Source organism: Ixodes scapularis, unplaced genomic scaffold (assembly GCF_016920785.2).
Source record: "Ixodes scapularis isolate PalLabHiFi unplaced genomic scaffold, ASM1692078v2 PGA_scaffold0__279_contigs__length_252992795, whole genome shotgun sequence".
In the NCBI taxonomy this organism is placed as follows: domain Eukaryota; kingdom Metazoa; phylum Arthropoda; class Arachnida; order Ixodida; family Ixodidae; genus Ixodes; species Ixodes scapularis.
In genome coordinates, this window is record NW_024609835.1 from 235,932,953 (window position 1) to 235,958,326 (window position 25,374).

At 41.8% G+C, this 25,374-nt stretch overlaps 2 pseudogenes; both read left to right on the forward strand.

Moving 5' to 3' along the window:
- The first annotated feature begins 1,725 nt into the window (after positions 1 to 1,725).
- Positions 1,726 to 13,583, forward strand: LOC121838278 (annotated as a pseudogene).
- Positions 13,584 to 15,245: 1,662 nt separating this feature from the next.
- LOC120849785 overlaps positions 15,246 to 25,374 on the forward strand; it is a 163,974-nt pseudogene continuing 153,845 nt past the window's right edge.

Here is a 25,374-nt window from a genome sequence, read left to right on the forward strand (position 1 = left end):
ATTCTGCAAAAAGACGCGCACATTCTTTTTTTTTTTTTTTTGAGGAAGTAAGTTGGCCTTGGCAGTTCGCTCCTGCTTCCGATACGACTACGGTCTTCGTTGTATTCTCGGACTACTGCATGTGCGTATGTGTGCGTTTCTTTTCTGATAAGACTACGTGTTTTCCTGCTCTTTTTCAAGACCGACAGAAATGTGGACTTGCGTCTTGAGCGGAAGATGTCATCGGTGTGTGATCCGTGTTTGTGCGTGTGTGTGTGTGTGAGTGTCAAACGTGACAAATGTAAACATTTTCAATAAGCTTGCTGCAACTGCTGGGTCTAGTCCCACAAGCCCTTGAGGCTTTGACAAGACCTGGAACTTGATCCTGACTCTGAGAATTAGTTTTTAAAGATTATATTATTATTATTATTATTATTATTATTATTATTATTATTATTATTATTATTATTATTATTACTCTAGTAACTGTGAATTTGTCTTCACACAAACTAAAGGACTCGGTTATAGATACGGCGGGGAGTGAATGTGTTCGTCTCTTTCCTTTTTTCTTTTGCGTACTTTTGAAGCCCTAATTTTGCATCCCAGCGTCAACCATTTACCTTTATTTGAGGTTAGCTGTGAAAGTGACCATGCGTTTCAAATGTTAGGTTTCATTTCGCATATTTGTTTATCTTAGCTATAGCGTAGTGGTTCTAGTGGTAAACTTTTGCGTATTTTTTTAAATATTAGTTGGTAGCCATTGCCTTTTGCGTTCTTTCCGTTTTATTTTGTCGTAACCAAGTCGTTTGTTTCATTCGCTCTAAACCAAGAGACTTGGTCTTTTAAGGCTACGGTGGGATGTGAGCGCGTGGTATCCTCCGTCCCTTTTTCTTCTTTCTATTACCTTTGACGCGACCCAAGTGAGCGTGCCTGGTGACGGAAGACAAAGAAGCCGCCCTCATGCGCGGCCCGGACCGCTCGTGCGTTCCTGTCTGGTGCCTGTCGCGAGCTTTTATCAAGCCTTCAGCCAGTCCAGCCAGCCACCACGAACTCGCTCTTAGCCACACTACATAACGTGTACCTTTAAGGCCGGTTCTCACATGCAGCGAAGCGCTGATGTAGCGCTCCTCACGTGCGGTCAGCTACTTATCGTCTGCCATGAGCAACCGTTTTGACGGTGCGATACAAAGCTGGTGAACGCTCCCGTCAGCACGCGCTTAGCGCGAGGTAAGCGCTATGCTTGTAGCGCTCCGCTGCATGTGCGAACAGGCCTTTAATGTAAATATACTTCTCAATTCCTTTACAAGACTTGGCCTTCATGCCTTACATCTGGCACGACCTGTTTTCACGCTGCCAGCTCTACGTCTTTCTTCTTGAATGAGCTCCAGTACTCCGATCGACTAATGGGAATAGACATGGGAACGAGAAATACGAAAACCTTTTCCAAGACGCCGAGCAAGGTCATTGTGGCCCTTAAGGCATCTACAGTTCTCACCCATTGAATCTCTGTGTCGTACAGATTCACGAGTGGGACACGACGCTCCAATCCAGCACGAGACAGCCACATGAACTGAGCGCGGAGTTACAGTGGCGAATTGTTTTCGCGTGCTCAGCGCTGCACAGGACATAGGTGAGATTAGAGTTCATTTTTTTTTCAATTCTGCCCTTTTTCGCCATAAACAGTCGATTGCGACTTTTCAATTGTCATAGTTCTGATATAGTTTCATAGCTACTGTACTCAACATAATGAATTGTATCAAATGCGTTCGCGCTCTGCCGGCGAACGGACGGTTTTTGACATGTGTATCTTGTCGGAATGGTTACCACCTTGGTAAACCCCGCTCCGGTGTAGCGGATGGGACTTTTGCGGGAATGGGCGCTGCTAGACGAGAAACATGGAAATGTCCCACTTGCCGGACCGCCGAGATCCGTACTGGCGCGATCCGAAGAGTCTCAGGGACTGCTGGTAACTGCTCACCAGAGGATTCCGGCAACGCCGACGTGAGCAGACAGGAGCGTGTAGATTGCGCTTCTGTTACCAGTCAGCTGGCTTCGATCAGCGCTAAGCTTAACCAGCTTCTTTCGTTGAAGACTAGTGTTGATACCCTTCTGCCCCTTCCATCTAAGGTGGATCAGTTGCTGGCTCTAAGACCAGCCGTCGATGAACTGCGCAGCACGGTCGAAGGATTACAAATGACCGTTGACTCTTTTAGCCTAAAGTACGATTCCGTGCTCGCTATGGCAATGACCAATGAGGAAGCTGTGAAGGATTTACAACAGGAGGGGGACACAGTCAGGGCAACAACGGAACATCAGACTGACACAATTGAGCGACTGAAAGAAGAGCTCAATGACACGAACCAGTACAGTCGCCGGTGCAATATGGAGCTACACGGTCTTCCCTTTGTTCATGGTGAGGATCTGATGCAAATCATGAACGACCTATCTCAAAAGCTTGATGTTCCAACACCTCAGCCTTCGGAAATCCTGGCAATTCATCGCCTTACAAAAAAAACCTGACTCAGTTCCAACAGTTCTGATAAATTTCACCTCTGTCGCCATAAAGAACTCTTGGATGTCTGCACGTGGAAGGCTACGCAAACTGTGCCGGTCTGAAGATCAACCGAACTTATTCTTCAATGACAACCTTACACCAGCGAATAAAGAGGTTTTTTTGTCTGGCGAGAACGCAGGGCAAAAAAAAAACGAGGATACCGGTTTGTTTGGACAAAGAACTCTAAGATTTACGCAAAGAAAGCCGAAGACTCGCCAGTCGTTCGCGTTAACACACAAAAGGATCTAGTGCAACTGGTCTAAAGCATGACCATTTGTTTGTCGGTTCCAAATTTTTATTCATTTAATCAACTTTTGGGACCTGTTTCTGATAACACTTCCACGATTATTCACGTAAATGTTAGAAGTTTGCGTAAACACTGGGACGGGTTCTGTGCTCTAATAAGTTACCTAAACGGATCTATAGATGTTTTCGTTCTAACTGAAATTGGTGTTTCATCTTTGCAAAGCAATCAATATATTTTAAATGGTTATAGGGAGTTCTTTCACACCCGTGACCATGGTAGAGGCGGTGGTATTGCAATATACATTAAATATGAGTGGTTACCGGTGAGCCAGAACGTAAATCTGGCTCAGGCTGAATCACTAGCTGTTCACATTTCTCGGCCTGGCTTCTCCATATTCTTGCTTGCGTTCTACAGGCCCCTTCAGAAAACGTTTCGCTTTTTCTTACTGAACTAGATGTCGTGCTAGACAAGTTTCGCTCGGAAGGACAATTTTGCATGGTAGGCGATTTAAACATTGATACTCTTAAACCAAATAAATCGATAGTCTGCGATTATTTGACACTGCTGTCAGAATATGGCGTTGAAAATACTATAACCCTACCCACTAGAGAAGAACTGCTGGTTGGACGGTTAGTAACTTCCTGCATTGATCACATAAATATTCGGGCCCCTGATATATCAGTAAAATCTGCCGTAATTACTCAAAAACTATCCGACCATTACTTCACAGGCTATGGTCTAGATGTAACAGTAGGTGAAGAGCAGATATCAAGGCGCGATTCTTCGTATGTCTCAATTATAGATACAGTTACATTTGATGCTTTGGTCTCTGCCTTTGACTGGAGTGAATTTCTAATGACCGTCGAACCCCACCAAGTTTACAGTGCCTTTGCTGCGATGTTTCAATAATTTTATAGTACCTCAAGAAAAAATATCAAATTCAAGCAACGATCTGATAAGCCTTGGTTTAATACTGACATCATGACTGCAATCAAGGAAAAGGATGTGTCGTGGCTACGTTGCCGTCATGCCCCAAAAAACGTGGAACTAAGAGTACAGTTTCGAAGCGCTCGAAACAAAGCCAATGCGATCATTAGGTCTGCTAAACGACGCTACTTTCAGAAAAACTTTAATGAATTACGATCGAATGCATGCGAAACATGGAAGCTGATTAACTCTTTTAGAGGACACGGAACGAAAAAATCTCTCCTTGACTTTCTTCAACAACACTTTGGTTCCGATCTTCAATCTGTTGTCAACGACTTCAAGAAGCTTTTCGCTACTTCATCCGGCATTGCAAGAGATGATAACTTTATAGCTTTGAACTCGAGTTTTATTAATGGTATGTCTAAGTCTGCGTTTCTTCCTCTTCTTCCCTATGGACACACTGCGCTCAATTTTTTCTTTAAAAGGCAATAAGTCTTTGATGGCATTCGTATTATTGACCTCCGCTGCAACATTAGTCATATTCGATACGTGCTTCTCACCATAGTTAATGAGGTTTTTGATTCTAGTGTAAAGGCCCGTTCACACTCTTGCAACCGAGTACGACCGAGTACGACCGAGAGAGACCAAACCGGTTTTTAAGCCTCTTGCGATCTCTTAGGACCAGCTCCGCTCAGCGCATCCGGTCTCAAGAAGTCTTTCTCGGTCGTACTCGGTTGCAAGAGTGTGAACGCGCCTTAATTCCCAATTACTTAAAGACCGCTCTTGTTACACCAATTTTTAAAGCAGGAGCTCCAAAAAAAATGTTATCGCCCAATCTCCATCTTGCCTTGCATTGGCGAAATTTTAGAAAAGCATCTCTATATTGTGAAGTCCGGCTTTATTGAAAAGTCAAACCTGCTCTGTCCAAACCAATATGGTTTTGTCACTGGGAAAGGCACCCAACCTCTGGTTGAAAATTTTTCTGACCTTTTACATTGGGCTTTTGAACAAAATTCATGTTCATGTGCTATTTTTTTAGATGTTGCAAAGGCCATTGACACGGTTAGTCACAAAGTACCACTTTTTAAACTACACAACTACGGCTTCCGTGGACCATTTTTTCCTTACTTGAAAATTTCTTTCTTGATCGTACTCAAGTTGTATCTATGGGAAACTTTAAAAGTGATCGGGTTAGGTTGAAAGCTGGTGTGCCACAAGGGTCAATTTTGTCACCTTTGTTATTTCATTTTTTTGTGTATGACATCTCAACCAAGCTTACTAGTTGAAAAATTTACCAATATGCGGATGATACCTTACTTGTTTCTAGTCACGTCAATTACCACCAAGCTGTACGCGCGCTGCAACACGACGCCACGCGAGTAGTGGATTGGTTCTTTTAGAATTTTATCACTGTCAAATCATCTAAAACTAGACTTGTTTGCTTCAGGAATCCGTTAAAGCAAGTTAATTTGGACAAATCTCTTGTTTTGCACAGATCCAACTGCCAAGATTGTACGTGTGCCCCCCTAAAATACGTTGAGATCGTAAAGTTTTTGGGCATTATTTTTTATTCAGATTTATCATGGACAACGCGTTTTTCGTATGCATCTGGAAAGCTTCGATCCGTCAGCTGCTTACTTTATAACAATAAGATATTTATGACATTTGCCGTAATAAAATCAATAACATATGCTCTTTGCTTATAGCATACTCAGATATGGAAACACATTATTTGGTAACTGCTCAGAAGCTTGAAAAACAAAAATTGACAGAATTCTTAAAAGTTTGTTAAAAAGCGTTGGGTATCATTTCGATCTTCCATTAGGTGCAGACATCTTCGAGGCTTTACAGTTGCCGAACTTTCGTTCACTCCATCTTCAATCTGTTGTAATCTCTCATTTTTGGTGTAATGACTTCAAGAATCCCCTTGTGTGGAGCAGGGATTTGCGTAGCTCAGAGCGTTTCATAACCCCCCGGTGTTATACGAGATATGGTAAACGAGTTCGTTCCTACTATGTGCCATATATATTGAATAGACTCCCTGATTCCTTTTTTAAAGCTACCACTAAGAGAAAATTGAAAAAAATTGTTGAACAATTTCTCAGTGTAATTCTCTTGTAGAGTTCTGTTCATTACTGCTCGTTGTGTGTTTTTTTTTTAATGTTTCCACTGTTATTTGACTGATTATTTGACTGAAATTACTGTCATAGCTTTTTCCTTCCTATGTGTTCCTTGGACTTCTTTGCAATTTGTGTCATTTGACTTGTTGGGTTCTGTCCCTCAAGCCTCCACTGGCTTCGACAGACCCGTTACTTTGTTCTGTATTGAAGATATGCGAAATAAATTTATTATTATTATTATTATTATTATTATTATTATTATTATTATTATTATTATTATTATTATTATGAGATTATCATCATCAAGAAGTCCCCAGGAACCGTCGCTCCTTTTTACTGCTCTGCGAGTTTTCACTCGTAATCGCTTTCAATCGGAACATCTGACGCCAACGAGCTTTTTGTGACTCGGAGGATTCCTCTGCGTCGTGGTGGGCACCGACTTTGCTCAAGATCGGGTACCCAACGTCTTCACTGACAGCATTCCAACGGGTAGGCCTAAGCGACTTTGCGTCTTCGCCCGGCTCGGCTCCTAGAACGCCCGTTGTGCGCGAGCTTGCCTGGCACGACGATCTCCACGGTGAGCAAAGCATCTCGCGCAAGCCTGCCCAACACATCAAGGCGACGCACGTGACACGGGAGTACAGCACTTCACATCTTTCCCTTCTGCGTGTGTGCTATGTCTTCTCCACTCAAGTGCGCTCAATGCCACGAGAAGATTGTGAACGATGGTCGGCACATGTCATGCGCCGAGTGCAGAGCATCGTATCATCTGGGGAAGCTTTGCTCCGGTGTTGCGGAAAACACATTCAATGCCATGGCTGTTGGAAAACGAGCGGTCTGGCGCTGCCGTGTGTGCCGACAGCGACATAGCGGGAATGAGTCTCGAAGTGAAGCCAGCTCGTGACAATGCGCGTCTCCTGCTGGTACGGAACATCTTCGGTCGCTGGAAGCTAAACTGGAGTGTCTCACCTTGCTGAAGGCCAATGTTGACACCCTCCTCGACTTACCAACTCAGATGAATCAACTCCTGACATTGAAGCCAGTAGTCGAGAGCCTGAAATCCGCAGTAACGGAGGTTCAGAAGGCCGTAGACTTTCTGTCGGCTCGGTACGACTTTCTGCTGTCTACAGCCACTACCAACTCAACAGCGATAACAGAGCTCCGTGAGGAAACGACATTGCTAAGAAGCGTGGTAACAGAGCAGTCTCAGACCATCGAGCACCTGAAAGAAGAGCTGAACGATAGCGACCAGTACAGTCGTCTCTCAAACCTTGAGATACATGGACTCCCTCATGCCCCAAATGAAAACTTAGTCTCCGTTGTGGGCGAGTTGGCTGGCAAGCTAGGCCTTGAAAACTTTCAGCCAAGGGACATACTGGCGGTGCATCGTCTGCCATCGCGGCGCGACGGCCCTCCAGTTATCTTGGTTAAATTGGCATCAGTGTCGCTAAGAGAACAATGGCTCGCCATGCGAGGTAAGCTGAGAACTCTGGCAGCAGAGGGTTCGTTGCCCAAACTCTTCCTCAACGAGAACCTAACGCGAAAGAACAGGGAACTCTTTTGGATGGTACGGGAGAAAGCAAGAAGCAAGCAGTACCAATTCACTTGGGTGAAAAATGGGAAGCTATTTGCAAAAAAGTCAGGAACCTCGTCACTGGTTCCCATCCACCGGTTGGCCGACCTCGAATTGATTGTGTAACTCTTTTTGTTGCTAAGCGGCTTAAAACTACCAGTGGATAACAACCGCATCGAATAATGGAAGTACAGTTTCGTCAATATTCAGATTTTTCTTCATTTCAACGTTTCTCGGAACCGGCTAGTGATAGTACTCTTGGGCTCTTACATGTAAATATTCGAAGTATTCGTAAATATTGGGACCAGTTTGTAATAACTGTAAACAATACGTCACCACTCTTTGATGTTTTTGTGCTAACAGAGATCAATGTTAAAGACGATTTCTGTGGTGAGTTCCGGATACCGGGATATAAATCATTCTTTCTTACACGGCCGATTGGACGAGGAGGAGGAATTGCGATATTTGTTAAGGACTTGTGGTGTACTGAAACACTTGATGTAGAGTTTTGCCATTGCGAGTCTTTGTCTATGAGGCTATGGAATGATAAGTGGTCCTTGATTTTATTAGCTTTTTACAGACCTCCTTCAGTTAATCCTTTAAGATTTTTAGAAGAACTAAAAAATACACTTGGCAATTTTCAGTCTGTCGACATCTGTTTAGTAGGTGATTTCAACATTGATACGCTTCAACCCGCCAAGTCTATTGTATGTGACTATCTGAATCTTTTAGCCCATTTTGGTCTGGAGGAACTGATTTTAGCTCCAACTCGAGAAGAACTCTTGGATAATCACCTTGTGGCCTCATGTCTGGATCATATAAGCATACGCGCTCCGAATGCTGTTGCAAAATCGGCCGTAATAGAGCAAAAATTAGCCGACCACTACTTTGTGGCGTGTCAACTTGCATCCCAACTCACGATGAAATCAACAATACCGATAACAAAAACACTGGAAATAACTGATAAAATTAGATTTGATAATTTGGTTAAAACCTATGATTGGAATAGTTGTAATAGAGCAAAAATTAGCCGACCACTACTTTGTGGCGTGTCAACTTGCATCGCAACTCACGATGAAATCAACAATACCGATAACAAAAACACTGGAAATAACTGATAAAATTAGATTTGATAATTTGGTTAAAACTTATGATTGGAATAGTTTACTCTCTATTCAAGACTTTGATGAAGTGTACTGTAGGTTTAGAGATATATTTGACTACTTCAAGGGCAAATCTAAAAAGGTTATTACCCTGATGCGACGTCGTAGCGAACAAGAATGGTTAACGAGTGACATTTTGTCAGCTATCCGCTGTAAAGATGTTCTTTGGGCCAGATGTCGGCGATCACCAACCAATACAAACTTGAAAAAAGAATTCCGTAGTATGCGAAACCGTGTAACCGCGCTTATTCCATCAGCAAAAAGAAAACACTTTCGAGATAAGTTTTTTAAAGCAAGGTCAAATATTTCAATGACTTGGAGTTTAATAAATCAATTACGAGGCACGGGTGTAAAGAGATCAATAGATGCCTCCCTCGAGAAAGTGTTTGGGAACAATACGACAAAACTAGTAGAGGATTTCAATATGTTCTTCGCTAAATTTTCTGGAGTAGCTCGGGATGATACTATGTTCACGGCAGATTTTCTTGATTATAATGTTTCCTCGGCATTCCTTCCCGGAATGTCTGAACGTGATCTACGCACTTTGCTTTTTAGTTTCAAAACTAACAAGGCACCCGGTATCGATGGTATCAGTGCAAATGATCTGCGCCGAAATTATGATTCTATAAAACTTGTGCTCCTTCACATGTTAAATGGGTTCATTTCCTCCGGAATGATCCCGGTTGATTTGAAAAGTGCGCTAGTGAAGCCCGTATTTAAGGGGGGAGAGCATAAAAAACTTGACAATTATCGACCAATTTCCATTTTGCCCTGTATTGTCCAAATCTTAGAAAAACATATTTTTCAAACTATGACGGCCTTTCTTGATCACTTTAATATTCTGTCGCCCAGTCAGTATGGGTTTGTCAACGGACGTGGGACACAGCCACTTTTGGAAGATTTTTCAGATGAATTACATCTAGCCTTCGAGAGGCATCAGATTGCTTGCGCACTTTTTATTGATATAGCAAAGGCGTTCGATTCAGTGAGTCACACTATTTTACCAACAAAATTGCAAAACATTGGATTCCGCGGCCCATTTCTTTCTCTTCTCCGGAACTTTTTAACTGAGAGGACACAGCTAGTTTCTATAGGTAATAGTCGAAGCTCCCGAGTTACCTTAAAGGCTGGTGTTCCCCAAAATTCTGTTCTGTCACCTCTTCTTTTTAACATTTTTGTAAACGATATGTCTAACTCAGTTTCAACATGTAAATTGTTACAATATGCGGATGACACATTGTTGCTTTCAAAACATCTTGATTATCCTGTAGCAATCGCATTACTCCAAGAGGACACTTGTCAACTTAATGACTGGTTTAAGACAAATTGTCTTACGATAAATGCATCTAAAACTCAGCTTGTCTGCTTTCGTAATCCTCTTAAGATGTTAACGCCCAATCATCCTATATATATGCATACCTCTCTTTGTACATCTTGTAACTGTTGTCCCATATCTTATGTAGATCAAGTTAAATATTTAGGAATTCAATTCGAAAGTGATTTGTCGTGGAATTCTCATCTGTCAAAACTTTGTAAACGACTGAGAAATGTATTTTGTTTACTGTACAATACCAGATCTTTAATACCTTATTCAACGAAAAAGACAATAGCTCACGCTTTGGCATACAGTGTTTTGCGTTACGGAATAACTATTTTTGGTCACAGCCCAGGACGATGGGGTCAAAAAATAGACTCAGTCTTAAAAGGAATATTTAAAAGCATTGTTTATGGTTCCATATCGCAAACTGAAGAAGAGATTATAGCAGTCTTGGGCTTGCCATTGTTCCACTCCTTATTGGTTCAGACCGTTATATTGAAACACTTTTGGTGCGATAATTTCAGAGTACCTCATGTCGTATCTAGATCACTTCGACATACCGAGCGCTATGAAATGCCTTTTGTTGTGACAAACTACGGAAAAAGAATTCGGAATTTTTATGTTCCCTATATATTTAATAGCCTACCGGACGATGTTTACACTGTGGACTCACTAAACAAACTGAAGCAAATGCTCCGATCTAAAAGTGCAAGTTTTTAACTGTGCTGTTTATGTGCATGTGTTTGTGTGACCATAATCGTTTATATTTATACTATACATAAACGACATTGTGCATGTGGCCAAAAGCGATGATGTAAAGCTGATAATTTACGCTGATGATACAAGTATTTTTTTCTCCCATAACAATCTTTCTACTTCTATTGCTACAGTGCACGAAGTGCTAAAAAAAATCGCCGCCTGGACGCTTAACAACAAACTAAAATTAAACTGTAAAAAGACCAAAGCTATTTTGTTTAGGCCCAAAAATAGGAAAATAATTAACCTACCTCATCTTACAATAAACAATGAAGAAATTGAGTTTGTGGATTGTATTAAAACTTTGGGTGTGTTGTTTTCTTATGATATGAGCTGGAATGCACACATAGACTACATGCAAGCAAAAATATCTAAAAATGTAGGCCTGCTTACAAGATTTAAAAGTTTACTTCCTACTCGAATTAAATTAACTATATATAATACATTAATTTCTTCTCACTTAAATTACTGTAACCTGATATGGGGCACCACAACAAAAAGTAATCTGAATAAGTTGCATCTATTACAAAAGAAGGCCGTACGTGCAATTTCAGGAACTCCATTTCTTCATCCAACTAAATCACTATTTAAATCCCTAAATGTCAAAACCGTTGAGCAAATGTATCCTTACAAGCTTCTGTCAACGTATCGCAGGGCTCTTCAACACAATAATGTTCATTTTATTAAACTAGTCAACCTAAAACATCGCGTCATCCTACGCAACCTAAGACAAAATGAACCCTGGATGATTCGCCCAACGCGTACAAATTACCTAAATCAGACGCTCCATTTCAGATTGTCCACCATGTTAAATAGTTTGTACAGAAAAGGTCGCCATTTTGAATCACTATCACATAGGGAATTAAAAGAACTTACTTTTCTAGGCGATTTTTGAATACTGCTGATATTTTTCGTTATGAACTGGATGTATTATTTCATGTACGATTGTATCATTGCTTTAATTATTCGAGTTCTTCTTTCACTGGCCTGTGTGTTTTTCGTCTATATGTTTTCAACAAATTTAGTATTGTATAAATCAAGTTTCTGCATTGGTGTGTACTAGTCTCTGTACACTGTGTAGTTGTAAACTAAATTTTAGTCGTTAAATTGTTTGAAGCTGTCGCAAACTGTACGGGGGCTGGGACCCTTGTCAAGCTGCTCTTTAGCAGCTTTTTGCCCCAGTCCCTGTTGTCATGTAAAATGTGACAACGAATAAATTTGATTTGATTTGATTTGATTTGATATTGTGATGTATGTTGAGTAGGGCTGGGCAAATGATCGATTAACCTACCGATTAATCGATTAATGCTTTAATCGCGATTAAATCTTTTAACTGGTTAATCGGTAAAATTTAGACGAACTAAAAAAAACTCAAAATTAAACACTTCCATAACGCAGACGTGGACGAGTACGCCTGTACGAAGGGTGACCTTTAGGTCAAATTTTAGAACAAGGTAAACTGTACAGGGGCGATATTTTTATAGCATCCGATTAAGTACAGAGGTTAAGCATGTCCCCGGCCATTTCAACGTAGTTCGAAAGTGTTTAGCGCAGTAGAGATTTTTGTGAACAATGAAAGGAAGCCGCCCTTTCTAGAGAATATCAACGAACATCTTTGCCTCACGCGGCAAAAGTAATATTTAGCGAAAGGTCTCTGATACTCTTCTTAACTACATATCGAGATTAATTCATAATCTAAGTTGTACATTGCACCGTTTATCACAGATTCAGCAAAAAAAAAACTTTTTTTAATATATTGCAATGAAATAAACGAGACCGATTAATCGATTAATTAATCGAATAAAGGGTGGCGATTAATCGGGTTAAAACTTTTAATCGACGCCCAGCCCTAATGTTGAGCTTGGAAGCTTACGTGTGTGGGGACGCTTTTTAATCACAAACTGTAGGGTCTTGTCCAACAAGCCTTTTGTCTGGCTTTGACAGACCCGCCTCACTATGAAGTGAACTACACGCGTAAATAAAGATTATTATTATTATTATTATTATTATTATTATTATTATTATTATTATCATTTTTATTATTATCACTTTTTGAGAGCACTACAAAAAGAAAACTGAAAAAAATGCTGACCAATTTTAGCTTGTAGTAACCCTTCGTTGTTCTGTTTTTACTCATCTTCTGCATAGTTCATATCTTATTTTGAGTTCACCTTATTCTTTGTTTTTTCGCCGTTTCGACTTGCCGGGTCCTGTCCCACAAGCCTCCTGTGGCTTGGACAGACCCGTATTTGTATTGTATCATTTAATATATGTGGAATAAAATTATTATTATTATTATTATTATTATTATTATTATTATCAGTCTCTCTTGTTTGAAACGATCGTGCTCACCCATTACTGGAATGACGAATTCAAAACACCCTGTCCAACATCGCGTAAACTACGACTGGACACTCGGTTTTATGTTCCCACGTGTTATACACGTTACGGCAAACAAATGCGATGTTACTATGTTCCTCAAATTTTTAGCTCGTTACCATCGAACTTTGAAGACCTGACTTCAAAAAAGAAACTAAGGAAAGCTCTACGTCATTATACTTCCTTAAACGAAACCTCTTGAAAGGCCTGTTTTTTTGCGTTTTCTTTTGTGTTTGAAAGACCAAACGTCCCAGCTTTCTTTCTTTGCAACATTTTTTTAACATTTATTTAAATTTTTATGTATAGTGCACATTCTATTTTTTTTTTTACTCTTTACTTTTTTCTAACTTGGCAAAGTTAATGTGATTTAAAAGAACCGAAGACTCATAGATATGCATATACCAGAGCTAATTGATCATACTGATTGGTGCTCCAGAGTACATACTGTTTGTATGTAAAACATTTGACATTCTGTGTTGCTGTACCAACCTCTGAAACTTCACGAACTTTTCTCAAGACTGTGACAAAGCTGACATTTTTTTTCAGTTGTACACGTACTGTTACTGAGACGCTCAAGCTTTTTATGTTCTTTTCTTCACTTGATACCGATGCGATGACCAGCTTTTTTTTTTCTAATACTTTTCTTGATGCTACTATGATGCTTAACATTTCTGTTCTTAATATTTCACTCCATGTCACTTCAACTTAGGTTCTGTCCCACAAGCCCTCGATGGCTTTGACGAACCTGTATTAATTTCGACTAGTATCAAAGAGGAGCAATAAACTTTATTATTACTATTATTATTATGCTGTTATTATTATTATTACTATTATTACTATTATGCGGAGAATGACCTGAAGATAAATAGCTCTAAAACGAAAGTCGTGTCGTACACTCGTAAGACACATAACATTGTATTCCCATATGTTATTCAGACAGACCTTTTGGAACGTATGAACAGAATCAAAGATCTTGGCGTGGTGTTTGACAGCACCTTACACTTCTCCAGTCATGTGGATCACATCGTGAACGCAGCTCTACGCACGCTCGGGAGTGCGTGCCGCATCACTAAAGAGTTTATTAACCCCTGCACATTTCTTATACTCTACAGTGCATTGTGTCGACCACAGCTTGAATACGCTTCTGTTGTATGGAATGGAATTTGTGCCACAAATTCCTCGAAAATAGAACGGGTTCAGAACAAGTTTCTTTCCATCTATAGACATCGTTGCTCAGCGCGCATTGTGCCCACCACTACTGATGTCCCTGTCCCTGTTCAGCGTAGCGTGGCACTACCTACCCTGCTTCGTAGGAGAGAACTTGCCGATATCTTATTTTTATACAAACTTGTCCACGCCATCACTGATTGCACGGTATTGACGTCAAGAGTACTCTTAAAAATTCCTCTAAAAACAACAAGGCAAAATGCGTCCTTCTGCAACAGGCGTCTACTCAACCTCCACGATCCTGTGTCCAGACTTGGGCATACTTATAATTCTTCTTTTTCTGAAACACTCGACATATTTAACAATAACACGCTGCAGTTTGTAAAAACGTTAAAGGCCATCACTTAAATTTGAACTGTATGCACTAACTTGCGGCGTTTACGCCGAAATTCCCCACTTTGAATGCATTTTTTTTCTTTCTAGCAATTGGTGGTGGCGGTAGTACCATTAAGCTTATCGTGTGTTGTGACTTTGTGTTTACTTTTTATAATTTTTAAGTGTATTTTTCTAGGGCTTGTCCGTTGTGTGTGTTGTCCGTACTATTGCTTTATGCCCTGTTCTGCCTTACATGTTAACACAGTGCACCTGTACCAAGACCGCAAGGTTGTTCCTGGGCACGAATAAAAACATTGATTGATTGATTGATTGATTGATTATTATTATTATAATAAGGTGAGAATCTGTATTTGTAACCAAGGTTCATTAGTTTTCATTTTCAACTTTGCCGTCGACTGCAACAAGTGCGTTTTGTATCTCCGTATCTTTATTTTTATGTTATAAAGTTTTGCAACTGAAAGAGTCATGTCTGAGTCAAGTAACACTGATTGTATTGTGTACTTTAAATCAGTGCCGAGTGATGGAAGTTTCATGAAATGCTATTCCTGCAGTCATGCTTACAATCTTGACGCGTGCTCCGGAATCGCGGACAGAACTTTCAAATAAATGGGCACCGCCAAACGCGGAAATTAGAACTGCCGTACGTGCAGGAATCGTACAATCAGGATGAGTGGCGGAGGTTCTAGGGAACTTTTGACACCAGCTGCTAGCGAAATAGTCCCTACGACGCTAGCCAAAATAAACGCCAAGCTCGAAATTCTTCATTCACTAAAGGCAAACGTTGATCGACTCTCAGATCTCCCTGCCAAAGTAGAAGAGCTCCTCGCCCTGAAGCCATCAGTAGATGCGATGAAAGAAACAATCAGGAGCCTCCAAGAATCTGTGAAGAAGTATGAATCTACCGTGAAGCTTGTGACAGAAAACGATAAAGAAGTTAAACTACTGAGAACCGAAGTTGGAGCACTACAGGCCACCGTGTCTGAGCAAACCGTTATGATTGATCAACTACAACAAACATAAACTCGACGGAACAGTATAGCCGACGATGCAATATGGAAATGCATGGTATTTCTTGCGCGAATGAGGAAGGCTTGGGGGCCACCATCAGCGACCTTGCACACAAACTGAACATCGTGGATTTTAACCCCGCCGAGGTGGTAGTCTGTCACCGTTTGCGCTCTAGGCGCGAGAGGGCCCCTCACATACTGATTCAGTTCACCTCGGTTCCCACGAAGGACCGCTGGATGAATGCGCGTAAAAAGTTGGCAACGCTACCACGGTCAGAAATCCGTTCGAAGATTTATTTCAACGACAACTTGACAAGAACGAACAAGGACCTGTTCGGGCAAGCCAGAACCAAAGACAGGGACAAATTCTACAAATTTGTTTGGGTAAAGAACGCTACTATCTTTGCAAAAAAGGACGAAAACTCGACGGCAGTGCGCATCTCTAGCACTAGGGATTTACAAAAAATAGTATGATAATGGAAAACCCAGTAGTACTTTCTGGCTTTCCTTCGTTTCTTGACCTTTTCCCGCCTAGTGCTAGTGCGCTTACTGTACTACATGTTAACCTAAGAAGCATTAGAAAATATTAGGATGAATTTCAGCTGATTGCTCGAGCAGTCGAGAACTCTGTCGACGTTTTCGTGTTAACCGAAATAAATGTTCGGGAGGTTTTCGTTTCACAGGATCAGTTTTCTTTACCGGGATTTGACAGCTTCTTTTTGACGCCTGACGCAGGGAGGGGAGGAGGAATAGCCGTGTATGTAAACAAAACATGGTCAGTAGTAGATTTAGCGGCCTCCTTTAATCATGCCGAGTGTCTCTCGCTGAAGTTAAATAAAATTAATTTCGAAATATTTCTATTTTCGGTTTATAGGCCACCTTCAGAAAATGTGAACAGATTTCTAGAGGAGTTAAATACTAATTTAGAAAGTATAGCGTCTACCAGTAAACTTTGCATCGTGGGTGACTTAAATATTGACGTAATGAATTCTTCAAGATCATTCGTATGTGACTATTTAAATATTCTCGCTAACTACGGCATCGAATGCATAATAAATGTACCGACACGAGAGGAACGCCTGTCCGATAAATTGGTTTCGTCTTGCATTGATCATATAAACGTTAGAAACTCTGGTATACCTGTAACATCGGCAGTAATCTTGCGAAAATCGGCGGACCATTACTTCGTGGCGTGTCGCATTAACTTTTGTGGTATTTCAGAAAAACCTATAGAACAGCAAAAAGAAACAACAATCGTGGATTCCCGTCAGTTTGATAGATTAATTTCGCCTTATAATTGGAATATACTAATAGAAAATTTTAATCACCAGGATGCATACCTTAAGCTAATTCATATTTTGTCGGATTTTAAATTCATGAGCGTAAAAACAATAACTGTAAGAAAACGCAGGCAGAATCAACCTTGGCTTACCGCAGACGTCTTATCTGCGATCAAAGAGAAAGATATGTTATGGGCACGATGTCACCATTTCCCGAACGATAAAGAATTGCGTTTGCAATAGCAAAGTTGTAGAAATCATGAAAATGCCATAATTCGCTCCAGAAAACGTCAGCATTTTCAAAATAAGTTTTATAAATCACGTTTTGATATTTATAAAACCTGGGCTTTGGTAAAGGAGGTTAAAGGAGTTTCAAACAAGTATTCGATAGATGACACAATTACCAAGCATTTCGGAACCGACTTACAATCGGTTACTGACACTTTTAAATGCTTTGCTTCCGTGTCAGGTGTATCAAACGACGAAAATATCACTCCTCTTAACTTGAACCGCTCTTGCTCGGCCTCAGCATTCTTGTCAAGCATGACACCACAGGACTTGCGTAATCTTGTATTTAGTTTTAAGCCGAACAAGGCTCCCGGAGCAGATAATATTCGCATCAGCGACTTACGGCGAAATTTCGACGTTTTGTCTGGTATTCTGCTTTACGTAATGAATGGGACTATCAGCTCAGAGGTCATTCCAGTTGGGCTAAAAAGTGTCAGTGTCAGACCGCTTTACAAAGGAGGAAAGCATGATAGCGTAGAGAGTTACAGACCAATATCTATTCTCTCGTGTTTATCCTTGATACTTGAGAAGAACCTTTTAAAAGCAATGACGGCGTTCCTGGAAAAGTTTGATCTTTATTTGCCGTCTCAGCACGGTTTTATTCCGGGACGTGGCACGGATTCACTTCTCGAAGATTTTGTGGATAAGCTACGCGACACTTTGGAAAACAAAAAATATGCCTGCGCTCTTTTTCTATATGTTTCTAAGGCGTTCGATTCCATTAGTCACAAAATATTAATCAAAAAGTTTTTTGACTACGGGTTTAGAGGTCCTTTCTCTAATATACTTGAAGACTTTCTGACGAACCGTACACAGCGGGTTTCTGTCAACAATACCCAGAGCGCCAACTTACTTCTTAAAGCCGGAGTTCCTCAAGGTTCTGTGTTGTCTTCGCTGCGGAGGTGCCGCGCAGTAAGGATGCATGTCTGATTTGCTCTCGCGTCTTTTACGGACGACAAAAATTTGTTCGCTGCACTGAGTGCCAACTTCGCGCACATACGAAGTGCGTATGCTTTCCGGAGACCGAACGCACATTTCTTCAGCGTGAGGTGAGCTCATTTGTCTGCCAAAGCTGTGCCAAGATCAACGGTGGAGCTAGGCCTAACGTCAGCGGCGTGGTCTCCGGTGATCCCGACGACCAGTTCGCCCGCTCTCCTCCTCCTCCGCCATCGGCCTCCCCTTCTCGTCCGGTGACGCTGCCTCCTCTCCCGATGGCCTCGACGCACGTGGGGACGCCAGCCTTCAGTCCCTTCGGTCCCTCCTCCTCGACGCGCTGGAAGGAATTTCTTTCCTCACCGAGGAGGTTGCTTCCCTCGGTGAAGACAACGCGCGTCTCCGTCGTGAGCAGAGACAGCAGGCGGAACTCCAGGCAGGCTCCATCGCCTGCCTGCGGGCGGAAGTTCGCGGCTTACGCGACGTGCTTAACAAACGTGCAAGAGTTGATGCTGAAGTTCAGGCAGGGCCCAGTGGAGGAAAAACGTTTGCTGCGGCCCTGCGCTTCCCTCCCGCCTCGGCTCTCTCCGCAAAGTCTGCAGGTGCACCAGCGAACAGGACGACGAAAGATGATGCGCTGCCTGGTAAGCCTAACCCTATGAGCCCGCAGACACCGGTCTCTGCGCTGGTGAGCGTGGCACCGGAAGATGATCCACTGCCTGTTAAGCCCAACCCGATCAGCCTGAAGACTCGAGTCCCCGCACAAGCCGGAGCGTACGTGGCGTGCAAGCTGAGCGTTGCCCCCTCATCTTCCCGCCGGAGGGCATTGTTTGTGACCAAGCTGGATCCGGTCACCACCTCTGCTGACATCGTTCGGCATTGTGTTCACTCGATGTGGAAAACTTGAAGTGCCACCGACTGACGACTCGCTACAATACCTACGCCTCTTTTCACGTCTCTGTAGCTGCCAAAGATTTTGAGAAAATCTCTGACCCTGCTTTGTGGCCGAGGGATTGTCTTTTTACACCTTTCAGACGCGCTCTTCGTCAAGAACTCCTTCACTCGTCTGAAAAAGCCCACAAGCCCAACACTAAATACACAATGAGTAACGTCGATTTGTTTTACCAGAATGTCCGTGGCCTGCGGACGAAAGCTGCATGTTTCTTTGCCAACATAACTCTCTCTAATTACTCATTTGTTTGTTTAACGGAAACTTGGGTATGTCCTAGTGTTATTTCCTCCGACTACTTTCCGCCTTGTTTTGATGTCTACCGTCACGATCGTGATTTCTCTTTCCGGGGCCGAGTAGGAGGCGGGGTATTGGTCGCGGTTTACAAACAGTATAGTTCACGAACACGTGAGGATCTGGAGAGATGTCCCGAGTTTCTGTGGGTGGAAATTGAGTGTTCTAGGAGAGAAAGTATTTTAATAGGTATGTTCTACCTTCCTCCTCAGACGACACCCGATGATTTCCAAAGGTGTCTCGCTGACATTGAAAGTACAACTAATGATTCACAAGGGAGTAATATCTTAATCTTGGGGGATTTAAACGCTCCAGGTATTAACTGGACAACTATCTCCTCAACTTTACAATAAAAGTTGCCAGTCCTTACTGGCAACTTTTATTGTAAACAAAAGTGCAACTATCTCCTCAACTTTACTTCCTTTTTAGATCTTAGACATCACACTAACATTCTAAGCGATCAAGGTAATGCTTTAGATTTATGCTTTTCAAACATGGACGGTATACATGTAGCTCGAAGTGAACTTTCTATGGTTCCTGAGGATAGCTATCACCCTGCTCTTGATGTAGTTCTTTTTGTTTTTCATCCTCCGGTCCTCAGTCCCTCTAATACTCCTTCCCCACTCATATCGTATAAGTATTCAGCTGGGGACTACACTGGAATGTATCACCATCCTTCGAAAGTTGACTGGGCTTCTATCTAGGAGACGTCTGATATCGACGACCAAGTATACCTCCTCACAACTGTTGTTCAGGAGGCTATGAACATGTATATCCCTCTTAAAACGCCTAAAAAATCTCGCTTCCCTATCTGGTTTTTTCGTGAACTCAGAACGCTTTTAAAACGGAAAGATTTTTTGCACAAGAGGTTTAAGAAAAGTGGTCTTCCAAAGTGGGAAGTTGAATTGAAAATTTGCAGAAAGCGATGTAAGAAAATTTTAAACCGTGATTGCCAGGCGCATTCTGAGTCGGTAGAATCAGATCTTGTTAAAAATCCCAAGAAATTTTGGAGGTACGCTAAATCGCGCTTGGGGAAGAATATTGAGTCCGAAATCATCTTGAATCAGCATAGCGGCAGTTGTTTGCGGATCACTTTGCGTCAGTTTACATTAATAATAATAACTGCTCCTCAACTCTTTTGCCTCAATCGGACGTACTTGGTGACTCATTAGGTTCTGTGGTTGTCGATGAGGAATGTGTTAGGCTATGTATTAAGAAAATGAAACCTACATTGTCTGCAGGTCATGACGGGGGTACCCGGTGCAATCGTTAAGGGTTATCATGAATTACTTACGCCTCTAGTGTGCACAAATTTCAATAACTCCTTGACGTCAGGGATATTCCCTGACGACTGGAAACTGGCAGTTGTTGTTCCGGTCCTGAAATCTGGAAATAGTGGTGATGTTCTTAATTATAGACCGATTTCTCTTCTCTCCTCTTTTTCCAGACTCTTTGAAAGGGTAATCTATCAATTCCTCTCCTTCAAGCTTCGTAGTATAGTCATTCCTAATCAGCATGGTTTCATGTCCGGCAGATCGACATCCACCAATCTCGTATCTTTTACGTCTACTGCCTCTGAAGTAGTTCGTAATAAAGGTCAGCTTGACGTTTTTTATTTCGACCTGAGTAAGGCATTCGACGTAGTCAACCACAACATCCTCCTATACAGACTTTCCTCTTACGGAGTATGTGGTTCGGTATGCAATTTGTTAAAAAGCTATTTGTCTGATAGGCAAGGCTACGTCCGCGTCAACAATACTACCTCGTCCTTGTACAAGGCAAGCTCTGGAGTGCCTCAGGGACCTGTCATGGGCCCCCTCCTTTTTAATATTTTTTGTAAATGATGTCTCTCGAGTTATATTAAATTCTTCACTGCTGCAGTACGCTGATGATATAAAACTTTACAAAAAAATATCGACCTTAGAGGATTGCATCGCGCTTCAGAATGATGCCTATTCCTTCGGTCGTTGGTGTCTAGACAATGACCTCCGTTTGAATCATTCTAAAACAAAAGTAATGACATATTCTCGCAAGACCCATGATATATTCTTTCCATATAGTTGTCATGGCGAACTGCTGTCACGTGTTAGTGAGCTGAGGGACCTTGGAGTTGCCTTTGATTCAACCCTGAGATTTGATACTCACGTTATCAGAGTGGTTCAATCGGCCTTGCGCACGTTAGGCGCCGTGTCTCGCATAACGAAGGAATTCAAAACCCCGTCCGCTTTTTTTACGCTGTATTGTTCCTTAGTTAGATCCCAGCTAGAGTATGCATCGGTTGTTTACGACGCCATTTCCAAAACTAACAGTTTATCGGTCCAGCGAGTCCAAAACAGATTTATTTCTATCTTTAAATCTCGTTAACTTAAGAAAGGTGATCCTTGTCTCAACGGTGTAACTCGCAACTTGTCAACCTATTGAGCCTGCAGCAGCGTCGGGTGGAGGCAGATTTGTTGTTTTTGTTTAAGACCCTGCACGGCTCGAATAGCTTTCTCAGCCTTCTATCCTAAGTGATCCTCGGATTTCTACGTGTGCCTACGCGGCTACAATCATCTTTTTATATCGCTCGACATTTCAGCCACTTAAACTCGATCCAGAGATCGGCTGAGTGTTATAATCGCTACTCTGACTCAATTTATATTTTTAACTCATGCGGGAGCAAGTTCGAAAATGCTGTTCGAATCTTTCTCTTGCAGGAAAAGGGCTGATCAGTTGAAACGTTGATGATGTATTTGCTTTTTGCGCTCACGCCTGGTGATGTCTCTGTTTTGTGCTTTTGATTTCTCTTGTTGATTTGAGTGTCTTTCTTACTTGTTAATATTTTTATTCTCAGACTGGAGAACTACGTTCATTTTCTGGACTCCTGTGTATGCGTGTTTGTATGTGTGTGTTTTTGTTCATTTTTTTAGTGTGCCAGCACTACGACCGATTGGTTGTTCCTGGGCACTTTAATAAACATTGATTGATTATTATTAATATTATTATTATTATTATTGTTATTATATCCCTGCTCCATTTTACTCAATGAACCCAATTTGATCTCCGCAGTCGAAAAGACGATTGAAATTTTGAAATTTCAAGATGACGTACAATAACCGTCGTCCATTCCGATTTAACAAAGAAGTATGAGAAGTGAGCGTGGCCACCAGAAAAGAACACAAAAAAGAATTCAAATCTTATCACAAATTAATTTGTACCCCTTCCTTACTGGAATCGATACAGTTGTATTCCAATTGGATGGTTTGGTAGGTTGTGTGTTATTTCAAGATAGCTGTTATTCACTCTGAGCCTTCACATTTTACTGCTTGTGCCTCCAGTTTCTTATGAAAAAAAAAAAAAAAAAAGGAAGAACCAAGCCTCTTTTGCGGAGGACACCTCGGACCTTGTAAGTGAGGCTGAGCTGGGCGGGGGAAGCGAAAGGGCAAAAGAACGGTTGTGAGCTGCATATTCAGGGGGTGATGCGAAATTCAGCATTGTCCGTCCTCCAACGCCGCCAGTGGGAACCTCGCAACAAGGTAAGCTTCTTCCACGTATATTGTCCGAGCGGCAAACAGGGCAGGATATAAATAGAGTGAGCATTCTTTACGTTTTCCTTTAAATGATTTCAACGTCAAACTGCAAACCTTTTATGTCACCTGTCGGACCTGGCGCCAACCTTCCTTCCGACGCCATCATTGAGGCGACTGGCAAAGCGCTTTCGACCTTTGCTGTCGTGTAAAAGGGGCGCGCAGCGACTGCACGACTGCTTTGTTTCTCTTCATACTCAGCGATTAAACAAAATTAAAAGCAACCGATGTAAATACTCGGATCGATTTGTTTTCTTTTCACGTTAAAGAAATTATAGCCAACGTTTGAGTAACAGTAGAGCATTCTTGTACTATTCATGCTCCTAAAATAGCACCCGCGCGTTAGTGTTTTGTGCTTTTACAGGGGTCTTAAACTTGTTTCTTAATATATTACTCTTTCCACAATGGCATGAAGGGCTCAGGATATTGTTTTGCAACATCAGCCCGCATGCATTATTGTATGTTATTTTTGGGAGCTTGATGTTGGCTAGTGTCGTAGCTTCGTTCGCACAGAGCGACGGCGAGGTTCAGTCAAAACCACTCAAATAAGCAGTCTTGCGCTTGTCTTTTATTCTCTCTCAAGTAGGTTTTTTTCACACCCAATTGAAGGCTGATGCAACGTGCTGAAGGGCTAGGCAACGTAACAACTTCGTTTCGCATATGGATGATATTAAGACAACGGTGCTAAAAAGCAAACGTAAACGCCCGCTTATTTTATGCTGCATCATTATTATCACGCGACTTTCACATTTTGAGAAACATTTTCGAAATGTAGACGAATGCATAAAAGCGGAAACTTGACTGCTAACCTCGACCTGTTGGCGAGGTTAACAGTCCCGCTTGCTCGCTTCCCAGTAGATCGAATACGCGCTGCGGGAGAAGGTTTTTTTTTATTATTTGTTGCCAATGCTGTAAGCAACCACTTTTATGAGCACTGGTCATATTCTATTGCAATCATAAAATTTAACAGCTTCCTGAACTATGGGACCGTGCTACCAAAAGGAGCACATTCAAATGTGGCGGATATTTAATAACGCATTTTCTTTACATGAGCCGAAGAGTGTAGATGCTCAAGTACAGAATTTATTTGTTAATATTGTTATTATGACTATAAAAGAAAAAGATTTCGGCTTTCCGCGGACTAATGTTTCTTTTTTGTTTTGTTTTTTTAATGCGTTCTATTCCGCGTATTTGCACCGCGGCGACAGGCCGGTCAATTCCTTTTACACCAGTGTGCCTCGCATACGCTTGTGTGAGTAGGCTAGTGTATATCTTCACGTAGTTTTTATTTTTACTTGCATGATTAAAAAAATACTACTATCCTAAACTCACGCTACCGTTCGGGGATCTGTCCAAGGAACTGGATAAACATGTATTAATTATATTTAATTATATGTGTTTTTGTGTGTGCGTGTTTGTTTGTGTGTGTGTGTATGTGTGTGTGTGTGTGTGTGTATAATCTTATCTGATATGTACATATGGTTAAGACAACGGGGAAGCAAGACTAAATGTTCAACGCCCTCCTCATAGAACTCTGCGATTCGGGCCTTTACATGCTGGGTCAAGGCGCACTGGGTAAATAAGTCCTCACATTTTTTAGACCTGCAGCCGCGAATGGCAAATAAAAACAAACTGTCACACAGGGGCTGACGTTCCTGCTAAATATGTCATACATGTCGTCATCGTGCGATCAGGCATAATCAGGTGTTCCGGGAAGCTAACGCACGAATCTAAAATAAAAGTGTAAGTTGGCCTGCTCTAATGCTAAAATGAAGCTAATTAAAAAATAAATCCTCATAGTGAAAGCACTAAAAAGCGAGTTGTGCTTAATATTCGTTACTTATTCTCGAGCGGCCGACACAATCAATATACTAAAAGAAAAGAAAAAAGATACCACACGATCATGCAACGAACGCTACGCGGGGAGAGGGGTCCGTACTGCGGCGGGCAGCGGGTGCGGGGATGGTGGAGAAGCCTCAAAGATGACGGCGAGCCCTTAGAGCGCGAGTGGCCGCCGAGAGACGGCGCTAATAATGAATAAGATCTATTCCGTTTGGTCTGGTGGCGCCAACTTGACTTGTTATTCCACCTTGCTTGCCGGCATATCTGTAACCGTATTTCCGGGATGACAATGCATGTTAGAGAGAGAGAGTGAAAGAGAGGAACAGATGAGTTTAGCTATGCTGAGAGCGGAGAAAATTGAAGGAGAGTGAACTAAAGGATTTGATAGGAGTCCTGCATCGAGAGCGATGCAGGACTATAGAAACGGGGTGGGAGTTCAGAGAGAGAAATGCGCACGAGTTGAAATCAACACATTGAAGGAGACGCGGAGGAACCGTGTGGAGAAAGAGCAGAGGTGTCATTTTTAGAGTAAAACGGTAGAGGTATAAACCATCGAGTTTTGGGTACGAGTGAACTTTCAACTATGCTGTAGTTCTTGTGCATCTACCTGTATATTAAACCAACTTATCAATCCTT